This window comes from Cebus imitator, unplaced genomic scaffold (assembly GCF_001604975.1).
Source record: "Cebus imitator isolate Cc_AM_T3 unplaced genomic scaffold, Cebus_imitator-1.0 Scaffold302, whole genome shotgun sequence".
NCBI classification, from domain to species: Eukaryota; Metazoa; Chordata; class Mammalia; order Primates; family Cebidae; genus Cebus; species Cebus imitator.
Genome location: NW_016107617.1, coordinates 1,786,883 through 1,798,926, shown reverse-complemented (window position 1 = coordinate 1,798,926; position 12,044 = coordinate 1,786,883).

Here is a 12,044-nt window from a genome sequence, read left to right as displayed (position 1 = left end):
AAGAGAATGATAATTACCTCAATATTGACTCCCTTTTAGTTAATGAAAAAATCTAAATGGGTCTTTCATCTTACTTTTTGTATGATGATATTGATACACAATGACTGGGCTCCTGGCTAAACTCCACCCTCAAGCCTGGAGCCTTGGCCTCACGTGAAAATGGCTGACTCTATTTTTCTTCCCAAAGTATTGCTTTTTAGCCCATCCTGCCCCCATCCTCTGCCCATAAAAAAAAAAAACAGACAAATTGGCAGGAAAAAGAAAAAAAGAAAAGAGCAATACAAGCAGCTGATGCAAGTGGTTAGGGACGCAAGCTGCTGAGCACTGGGGATACGGGCTGCTGAACGTTGGGGATACATGTGGCTGTGTAGCAGAACAAGCCTGAGACGAAACCCCCTGGACACCAGATTTAAAGAAGGACGTGGCTTTATTCGGCTGGGAGCATCGACAGACTTGCATCTCAAGAACTGAGCTCCTCCACAAAGAAAATCCTAGCCCTTTTAAAGGCTCACAGTTCTATAAAGCACATGTGACAGGGTTGTAATCAATGAAGTAGGCATGGGGTAGGTGACCAGGAGGGGGCTTGAGCAAGACCGAGAGAGAACTATGGAGGGAACTTCTGCTTCTTATGCCTGCGATCTGCAGATAGGAGTGTGATTAAGGGTAGGGGGTTTAAACTTTAACCTGCAGGCCTGATCAGTGGCACCAGCCGACATTGCCACTGACCTCATGCCTGCTATGTCTCAATTTTTCCTTCCTCCTTCTCTCAGACAAGAGATAGGAAAGAGGAATCTCTTCCCTCAGCTGAGCACTGGAGACTAGGAATAGTTGTGTTTAATTTCAGACGGTGCAGCTTCAGAGAAAGATCACTTTCTTCCTGCACCATCCTCTTTCCAATTCCCCATCCCTCTGAGAGCCACTTCTATCACCCAAGAAAATCCTCTTCTCAAACACTACCCTTCAAATAGTTTCTGTGACCTGATTCTTCCTGGGTACTGAACAAGAACTCAGGTGACAAAAAGAGCAGGTGCTGGAGGCTGTCACCCTGACCCTTCACTGAGCTGTTAACACTTAGCTGTCCATGAACTGCAGGATGAGTGAAACGAACCACTCCAGTTCCTTTCCACAAACGGGTTCAAAGTCAAGGGAACAACCCCATCTCAAAATAACTCAAAATATTTTAGATACTCAATTCTCATATTTCTGAGAACTTTTCATTTTTATTAGCTTTGGAAAAAAAAAAGAAAAGACAATGTAGTAAATGAATTGGTGACTTTGATGTTCCTTAGGCACCCTGGGGGGTGCCGTGACCCTCATTCCCAGAAACCTTCCTAAGCTTTTTTACATAACAAATCTCAGAAAAACAGTCCAGAGGCAAGGCAAGACATTTCGCTTAGAACCTAATATTCACTAGAAGAACAGGGAACTGTCTTCCAGGGAGAGAGAAGGAGCTTCCAGCACAGATCCTGTCATGACATTAATGGAACTGGAGTGTGTTGTTCCCAGACAGCTTGCTGCATACTTGCCCCGAGAATATAGTGATTAAAATGAATGATGAGCTGGCATTAAAAGACTCTACTGTTTGCTACTATTTGTTCTCGGGAAACACTTGCTGACTCTAGCCCTCATTTAAATTCTAGCACAATTTAAAGCCCATGAGGTATGTGCAAGAGCCCAGGATATGACCTTGGAAAGCATTACTTCAGGTCCTTGCTTTCCCCCCGTCTTGGACTATGCAAATAGGGCCAGTCACTTACGCATTTTGAGCTCTAATCTCAATGTCTTTATTTTGAAGATAATACCTACTTTTCAGAGTTGTGTTAAGGTTTTTAACAGCTTATAACTGAGCTTCAATACTTTCTAGTTCTGTGAATCCTGTTTTGTTCTGTAATATTATCTGTCTATAGCAGATCAGTATTATATCTACTTATATCTTTAAAAGGAATCCCCATTTATAAGGATTTCTTTCAGTTTGTACCAGGAAAACAGATGATTCTGCATCACCAGAGACTCTTATCAATGAGAAAGCACCAACTAACATCTACATAAAAAACTTTACCTTTGTTTACCCTGCATTTTATGAGGACCTCTCCATAACTAGCCCTTCCCACAGCCTTTTTTATTTCAGTGGACAATAGTATTTAAACATGAATTCAAATAACCTTGAGATTTACACTTTTCTTTGGGCATCTCCTTTATCTACAAGAAGTATATACATTACTGAACTTCTATTCCTTTTTCTCTTGTTGTTTTTTTTTTTTTAATTATACTTTAAGTTCAAGGGTACATGTGCAGATCGTGTAGGATCATTACATAGGTATACACATGCCATGGTGGTTTGCTGCATCCATCCCACCATCACCTAAATTAGGTATTTCTGCTAATGTTATCCGTCCCCTATACCCTCACCCCCTGCTATCCCACCCCTAGACCCCCAACCCCACAAGAGATCCCAGTGTGTGATGTTCCCCTCCCTGTGTCCATGTATTCTCATTGTTCAACACCTGCTTATGAGTGAGAATATGCAGTGTGTGGTTTTCTGTTCTTGTGTCAGTTTGCTGAGAATGATGGTTTCCATATTCATCCATGTCCCTGTGAATGACGTGAACTCATCCTTTTTTGTGGATGCATAATATCCCATGGTATATATGTGCCGCATTTTCTTTATCCAGTCTATCTTTGATGGGCATTTGGGTTGTTTTCAAGTCTTTGCTATTGTAAACTGCTGCAATAAACATACATGTTCATGTGTCTTGATAATAGAATGATTTATAATCCTTTGAGTATATACCCAGCAATGGGATTGCTGGGTGAAACGGAATTTCTATTTCTAGGTCCTTGAGGAATCGCCATACTGTCTTCCACAATGGTTGCACTAATTTACACTCCTACCAACAGTGAAAAAGTATTCCTATTTCTCCACATCCTCTCCAGCATCTGTTGTCTCCAGATTTTTTTTTAATGATTGCCATTCTAACTGGCTTGAGATGGTATCTCAATGTGGTTTTGATTTGCATTTCTCTAATGACCAGTGATCATGAGCATTTTTCATATGTTTGTTGGCCATATAAATGTCTTCTTTGAAAAAGTGCCTGTTCATATCCTTAGCCCACTTTTTGTTGGGGTTGCTTATTGTTTTTCTTGTAAATTTGATTTAGTTCTTTGTAGAGTTTGGATAGTAGCCATTTGTCAGATGGGCAGCATGCAACAATTTTTTCCCATTCTGTTGGTTTCTGGTTTACTCAAATGATTGTTTCTTTTGCTCTGCAGAAGCTCTTAAGTTTAATTAGATCCCATTTGTCTATTTTGGCTTTTGTTGCCATTGCTTTTGGTGTTATAGTCATGAAGTCCTTGCCTGTGACTATGTCCTGAATGGTATTGCCTAGGTTTTCTTCTGGAGTTTTTATGGTGTTAGATCTTATGTTTAAATCTTCAATCCATCTGGTGTTCATTTTTGTATAAGATGTAAGGAAGTGGTCTGCTTTCAACCATGAACATGATAGGCCAGTCTTCTCAACACGATTTATTAAACAGGGAATCCTTTCCCTGTTGCTTATTTTTGTCAAGTTTGTCAAAGATCATTGGTTGTAGATGTGTGGCATTAATTCCAAGGCCTCTGTTCTGTTCCATTGGTCTATATCTCTGTTTTGGTACCAGTATCATGCTGTTTTGATTACGGTAGCCTTGTAGTATAGTTTGAAGTCAGGTATCATGATGCTTTCAGCTTTGTTCTTTTTGCTTAGGATTGTCTTGGCTATGTGGGCTCTTTTTTGGTTCCGTATGAAGTTTAAGGTGGTGTTTTCCAGTTCTGTGAAGAAGGTCACTGGTAGCTTGATGGGGATAGCATAGAATGTATATATTACTTTGGGCAGTATGGCAGCATGGAATGTTTTTCCACCTGTTTGTGTCTTCTCTTATTTCCTTGAGCAATGATTTGTAGTTTTCCTTGAAAAGGCTCTTCACATCTGTCGTTCGTAGTATTCCTAGGTATTTTATTCTCTTTGTAGCAATTGTGAATGGGAGATTGCTCATGATATGACTCTCTGTCTGTTATTGGTGTATAGGAATACTTGTGATTTTTGCACATTGATTTTGTGTCCTGTGACTTTGCTGAAGTTGCTTATCATCTTAAGGAGACTTTTGACTGAGACAATGGGATCTTCTAAATATACAATCATGTCATCTGCAAATAGAGACAATTTGACATCTTCTTTCCTTTTATTTCTTTTCCTTGCCTGATTGCTCTGGCTAGAGCTTCCAATTCTATGTTGAATAGGAATGGTGAGAGACAGCACCCTGTCTAGTGCCAGTTTTCAAAGCAAATGCTTCCAGTTTTGCCCATTCAGTATGATGTTGGCTGTGGGTTTGTCCTAAGTAGCTTTTATTATTTTGAGATATGTTCCATGGATACCTAGTTTATTGAGAGTTTTTAGCATAAAGTGCTGTTGAATTTTGTCAAAGGACTTCTCTGCATCTGTTGAGATAATCATGTGGTTTTTGTCTTTGGTTCTATTTATATGATGGATTACATTTATAGATTTGCTTAAGTTAAACAAGTCTTGCATTCCCAGGATGAAGCCTACTTGATCTTGATGGATAAGCTTTTTGATGTGCTGTTGCATTTGGTTTGCCAGTATTTAATTGAAGATTTTTGCATCAATGTTCATCATGGATATTGGCCTGAACTTTTCTTTTTCAGTTGTGTCTCTGTCAGGTTTTGGTATCAGGATGATGTTGGTTTCATAAAATGAGTTAGGGAGCATTCGTTCTTTTTGTATTGTTTGGAGTAATTTCAGTAGGAATGATATTAACTCCTCTTTGTATGTCTGGTAGAAATCATCTGTGAACCCATATGGACCTGGCCTTTTTTTTTTTGGTTGGTAGGCTATTAATTGCTGCCTCAGCTTCAGATCATATTATTGGTCTATTCAGGGATTCAACTTCTTCCTGGGTTAGACTTTGGAGGATGTAAGTGTCCAGGAATTTATCCATTTCTTCTAGATTTACTGATATATGTGCATAGAGTTGTTTGCAGTAATTTCTGATGGTAGTATGTATTTCTGTGGAATTTGTGGTGATATCCCCTTTATCATTTTTTTATTGTATCCACTAGATTCTTCTCTCTTTTTATTAGTCTGGCTAGAGGTCTATTTTGTTGATTTTTTTCAAAAAACTTCTCCTGGATTTATTGATTTTTTTGAAGGGCTTTTTGTTTCTCTATCTCCTTCAGTTCTGCTCTGATCTTAGTTATTTCTTGTCTTCTGCTACCTTTGAATTTGTTTTATCTTGCTTCTCTATTTATTTTGTGATGATAGGGTGTCAGCTTTAGATCTTTCTTCACTTCTCAAGTGGACATTTAGTGCTATACATTTCCTTCTAGACACTGTTTTAAATGTGTACCAGAGATACTGGTATGTTGTATCTTCATTCTCATTGGTTTTGAAGAACATCTTTATTTCTGCCTTCATTTCATTATTTATCCAGTAGTCAGTCAGGAGCAGGTTGTTCAGTTTCCATGTAGTTGTATGCTTTTGAGTGAGTTTCTTAATCCTGAGTTCTAATTTGATTGCACTGCAGTCTGATAGACTGTTTTTTATGATTTCCATTCTTTTGCATTTGCTGAGGAGTAATTTACTTCCAATTTTGTGGTCAATTTTAGAGTAAATGTGATGCAGTTTTGAGAAGAATGTATATTCTGTGGATTTAGGGTGGAGATTTCTGTAGATGTCTATTAGATCCACTTGGTCCAGATCTGAGTTCATGTCCTGGATATCCTTGTTAATTTTCTGTCTCATTGATCTGTCTAATACTGACAGTGGAGTATTAAAGTCTCCCACTATTATTGTGTTGGAGTATAAGTCTCTTTGTATGTTGTTAAGAATTTGTTTTATGTATCGGGGTGCTCCTGTATTGGGTGATCTATATATAGGATATTAGCTCTTCTTGTTGCATTGATTCTTTTACCATTATGTAATGCCCCTCTTTGTCTCTTTTGATCTTTGTTGGTTTAAAGTCCGTTTGGGGTCAGAGACTAGGATTGCAACTCCTGCTTTCTTTTTGTTATCCATCTGCTTGGTAAATCTTCCTTCATCCCTTTATTTTGAGTCTATGTGTGTCTTTGCATATGAGATGGGTCTCCTGAATACAGCACACTGATGGGGCTTGACATTTTATCCAATTTGCCATTCTGTGTCTTTTGATTGGGGTATTTAACCCATTTACATTTAAGGTTAATATTGTTACGTGTGAATTTCATCTGGCCATTTTGATACTAGCTGGTTGTTTTGCCCATTAGTTGAAACAGCTTGTTCATTGTGTCGATGGTCTTTAACATTTGGTACATTTTTGCAGTGGCTGATACTGGTTGTTCCTTTCCATGTTTAGTGCTTCCTTCAGGAATTCTTGTAAGATAAGTCTGGTGGTGATGAAATCTCTCAGCAATTGCTTGTCTGTAAAGGATTTTATTTCTCCTTCACTTATGAAGCTTAGTTTGGCTGGATATGAAATTCTGGGTTGCAAGTTATTTTCTTTAAAGATGTTGAATACTGGACTCCACTCTCTTCTAGCTTGTAGGGTTTCTGCTGAGAGATCTGCTGTGAGTCTGATGGACTTCCTTTTGTGGGTAGCCTGACCTTTATCTCTGGCTGCCTTAGTATTTTTTCCTTCATTTCAACCCTGGTGAATCTGACAGTTAGGTGCCTTGGGGTGCTCTTCTTGAGGAATATCTTTTTGATGTTCCCTGTATTTCCTGGATTTGAATGTTGGCCTGCCTTGCTAGGTTGGAGAAGTTCTCCTGGGTAATATCCTGAAGACTGTTTTCCGGCTTGGATTCATTCTCCCCTTCACATTCAGGCACACAGATCAAATGTAGATTAGGTCTTTTCACATAATCCCATATTTCTTGGAGTCTTTGTTTATTTCTTTTCATTCTTTTTCCTTTAATCTTGACTTCTCATTTTATTTCATTGAGTTGATTTGCAATCTCTGATATCCTTTCTTCTGCTAGATCAATTCGGCTATTGAAACTTGTATATGCTTTGCAAAGTTTTTGTGCTGTGTTTCTCAGCTCCATCAAATCATTTATGTTCTTCTCTAAAATGGTTATTCTAGTTAGCATGTCATCTAACCTTTCTTCAGGGTTCTTAGTTTCTTTGCATTGGGTTAAAACATGTTCCTTTTGCTCAGAGAAGTTTGTTACTACCCACCTTCTGAAGCCTGCTTCTGTCAGTTCATCAAATTCATTCTCCCTCTAGTTTTGTTCCCTTGCTGGTGAGGAGTTGTGATCCCCTGGAGAAGGAGAGGCATTCTGCTTTTTGATGATTTCATCCTTTTTGCACTATTTTTTCCCCCATCATCATGGATTTATCTACCTTTGGTCTTTGAAGTTGGTGACTTTCAGATCGGGTCTCTGGGTGGAAATCCTTATATTAATGTTGAAGCTATTTCTTTCTGGGTTTTTTACTTTTTTATTTTTTTTATTTATTTTATTTTATTTTTTTATCTTTTTTTAGTTTTCTTTCTAACAGTCAGGCTCCTCTGCTGTGGTTCTGCTGGAGGTCCACTCCAGACCCTGCTTTCCTGGGAATCACCCACGGGGGCTGCAGAACAGCAAGGATTGCTACCTGTTCCTTCCAATGGTAGCTTTATCCCAGAAGGCTACCTGAAAGATGTCAGCTAGTGCTCGCCTGTGAAAAGTTTCTCTTTAGATAATTGAGGGTTAGGAAGCCACTTGGGAGGCATTCTTTTCCTTATCAGAGCTCAAGTACTATGCTGGGAGCTCTGTTGCTCTCTTCAGAAGTGCTGAGCAGGCAGGTTTAAGTCTGGTGAAGTGGAAGTCACAATCACCCCTTTTCCCAGGTGCTCTGTCCCAGAAAGGTGGGACTTATTTATTGGTCCCTGGCGGGCTGCTGTCTTTTTATCAGAGATGCCCTGCCCAGCAAGGAGGGAGTCTAGTCACAGTCTGCCTGCAGAGGTCTTGCTGAGCTGCCACAGGCTCTGCCCAACTGCTGTATAAACTTCCTTGTGATTTTGTTTACACAGGCAAGGTTAGAACTACCTCGGTAATGATAGACGCCCCTCCCATCACTGAGCTTGACCGTGCCAGGTCAAGCTCAAACTGCTGTTCTGGTTCTGAAAATCTCTAGCCAGTGGGTCTCAGTTTGCTGGTCTTTGTGGGTGTGGGACCTGTCAAGCCAGATCACTTGGCTCCCTGCCTTTGTTCCTTTATTCTTCCAGGGGAATGTGTGGTTCTGTCTCACAGGCATTCCAGGCACTGGCTAAAACAGCTGCCCATTTTTGTGCTGGAAACCTGCAGCTCTGGTGCTGTTGGAACCCATGGAAATCTCCTGCAAAGATCATGGGAAAAGTACACTATGTGAGCCAGAGTGCCAGAGTGTCCAGAAAAGTCCCCAACAGCCTCGCTTGGGTAGGAGAGGGGATTCTCCAGCCTCTTGTGCTTCCTGGGTGAGGCAACACCCCACTCTGCCTCGGTTTGCCGTCTTTGGGCCACACCCACTATCCAACCAGTCTCATTGAGATGAATCTGGTACCTCGGTTGGAAATGCAGAGATCATTTGCCTTCTGCATCGCTCTCTCTGGGAACTGTGCTCTGGAGCTGTTCCTATTCCATAGCCTTTTTCTCTTGTCAGTCTGTCTTTTGTTTCAGCAATCTGTCCCATTTAAACACTATAAAATGTAGAGGAAAAATTATTTTTCCCCCTACCTGCCTCAATTTTCTCATTTGTAAATTGGGGAAGATTGTATCTGTCTCATAAAGTTTTCTTGAGAAATAAATGAGTTAATATCTGCAAAGCACTTATAATGGTGCCTATCACAAACATGAGCTTTCATTATTAATGCATGTTGACCTTTCATCACAGTGCTTGATACCTGGCAATCATTCAGTCAACAGTAAATAGTTTTATACATTGTCAAGTATTATTATTGGTTCAAACAAAGAAATATATGGATTTATGGCAAGGGAGAATCTGAGAAATGAGCTAAGAGGTTTGATGTTGCCTAAACAAGCATATGTGGTGATAATGGCCAGCTTAGTGGTAAGCCATCAGTCAAGCAGGAAAGATGAGGCAAATGAAGAAGGCTTTTCGATAAATATGAGAGTCACGCTAATAAATTAGATGGAGTCTTTGCTGGAGACACAACTTGAAAATAATTGAACACTCCTTGAATATTTGTAAAGTAGACTTACCTTAATACTGTAAGTGGCTCATACATTTTTTGGCACAAATTTATACTATATAGATTTTCTATACATTTGAGAATCCCCTTGCAGGGTTAAACCAAATGAACAGAATCCTTCCATCACACTCATTTCTAATACAGCCTATACTGCTACCATAAGCAGCAAAATAAAATTCTTTGCATGCATCTCTACCTTACAAAGCAAGGAGAGGGGCAGTTTGAGACAAACTGTTTAAATGATAAAATGGAGATCCTGAGATTACATGGTGGTTTTAATGACAATGATGCCTCTTCTTGGCACAAGATTATTTTTTTCAGGATGTATCCTTTTAAATAATCTAGGATCTGCACAACAACATAAAATATAAGTGATGTTAAATAAAATTTGTAGGAGGCCATTGATTTTGACAGGGCTCTTAGACTAGGCCCAATAGACCAAACCAAAATGGAATTACTCCAAGTCACCAAGCTGAAGCTAAGTTGCTTATCTGACCTTCCAAGAAATCAAGACAGGAAGAAATAATAACCAAATTATCAAACAGGTCAGTTTTTAGCCAGCATGAGAAGGGAGTCTCCCCTGCTTTAACCTTTACAAGGGAAGTGATTTCAAATTACTTATCTGCTTTTTTTCTTAGTTGCTGCTTTCTTCAGCTCCTTTCTGCCTATAAAGCTAATCTTCTGTGCTCAGCTCACTCATTCTATTTTATAGGATGAATTGTTGCCCGACTGATTCCAGAATTGCAGATAAAAGACAATAAAGAATGTAAAACTAAATTAGTTTTAATTTTTGTCTTTTAAGGGAAAGAATACAAAACTCTTATCTCCTTATTACAAACTGGAAAGCCAACACTTCTCTAATCTATCAGACATACCTGAGAGATGTTTGTTTAGCCTAACCTGTAGTCCGTGATTCCAGGCCTTGTTGTCACGTGGAATATCTTGTCTTACAATCCGTGTCAGCCTAGAGAACTCTCCTAGTGTAGACTTTAATCTGACTCCTTTAAAATAAGTCGCTGCTAACCTTTTTTGAATCAGATGCTGGAAGACCAAAGTAAACAAGTCTACTTATTCTTCCCAACTATCCCTAAACCTAGCAGTGCTTGTAGGCCTGAATCTTTTCTCTAAATTAAGTTTCCCTCAGTAGGTCTGAACTGATCATACATCCTATAAATTTTACCTCCTCAGAAAAAAATGTCATTTGCCTAAATACTTGAAAAGAAAAGGAAGAATTGATTAATTCAACTAACATTGACTAATGATCAATAGTATTAGAATCTTTTTTGTGTTCTTATTTTCAGCCTTGAGCAGAAAATATATCACTGATCTTAGGTAATTTGCATATTAGGGCAGAGAAGATAGGTGATAGCCAAGAAATTAAACAATTTTAAATTTTATTCAGTAAGTTGCCCTGAAGAAGACTTAAAAATAAAAAAGAAACAAGAGTGTTCTGGAGTATTATATAATATTACGTTCAATGAGGCAAGAAGCTCTCCTTGAGGAAATTGTTTTGAATGATGGAAAAAAAAGCCAAACATTAAAAAATCTGGGGCAAAGAGGAACTGAGTAAAGGAAAAAGCAGGATACAAGTAAGACGCAGGGTAATGTACTCAAAAGATAAGGAAATTCAGTAAGCATAGACTAAGTTGAACATGGGATTAAATGAAAAGAATCGGTATTTGAAACAAAGACAGACGTTATGGGATCTGGTGAGGTATTTAGATTTTATTCTAAAGCCCAGTGATATCTAATGGCTCTTAGTATTGAAGTATTTGATCTAATATACCGTTTTTAAGAGATTTCATTGTCTGCTTTATGGAGAATAGATTACCAGGAGGCAAAAGTGGAGGTTGGAAATTTGTGAGGAGTTATTCAATAAAGAGAGTGAATGAGAGATTATAATTTAAATTTGTGTTGGACTAGTGAAGACTGAAAATAGACTAAATTAGAATAAATTATTCAATTGCCAGCACTTGATGGATTTCTTGTGTTATAGTTCAGATGGGTGGTAACTGAAAGAGAGGGCTAGATTCTTCCTAGTTTTAGGATCTGAATAACTGGGTAGACCCTATTCTTCCTATCAGAGATTGGGAAAAATGAGGGGTGAGAGAGGAGGTCGTGGTGCTTTGGTGCTAGGGAAAGAATGAATAGTACTGTTTTCAAAAATTCATATTTAGAATTCACATAATGTTTTAGATGTGTTTATACTTACATTCAGTGCAGATGGACTATAGTCTCCCTTAACTTGGGACTTTATTTCTATTAGATCAGTCTCAGGTTGTAGTTGTTCATTTAGCAGTCATATGTAGAAAAACATTGTATTCATAGAAAACTATGCATTCTCCTTGTGTTAGCCCTCCTGGTTGTTAAAGTCTAGCTCCATTTATTGTATTTAAGCCATTTTCCAACTCTTTGTAAACAGATGACTGACAGATATATACATTCATTCCTGTTTAGCAGTGATTTTAATTAATTTCCTCCTTCCTATGGAAAAGCCTCTTCTATTTCCATTTGTAACACTTCCTATCCAAACCTTTTTTTTATTCTATGTAATTTTTGCTTTTTTTACTTTTCCTTTGATTCAGTTACAACATCTCCCTAGTTTCCTAATATCGTATGAGTAAAATAAAATCTTTAACAAATGTTCATTTTTACATCTGTGTAAGACTCATGATTTGATCTTTATTTGAAAATTTTCTCTTAATACATATCTCACCAGTGACTCATAGTGCTCTCATGGTCAAATGAACCCCTGTCTTTACTGAATGAATTGCTGTCAACTTGTGTCGTCTAAATCCTGTGTTTACATAATGTGACTTTGACACATTTATTTCTTGATGGCTAAT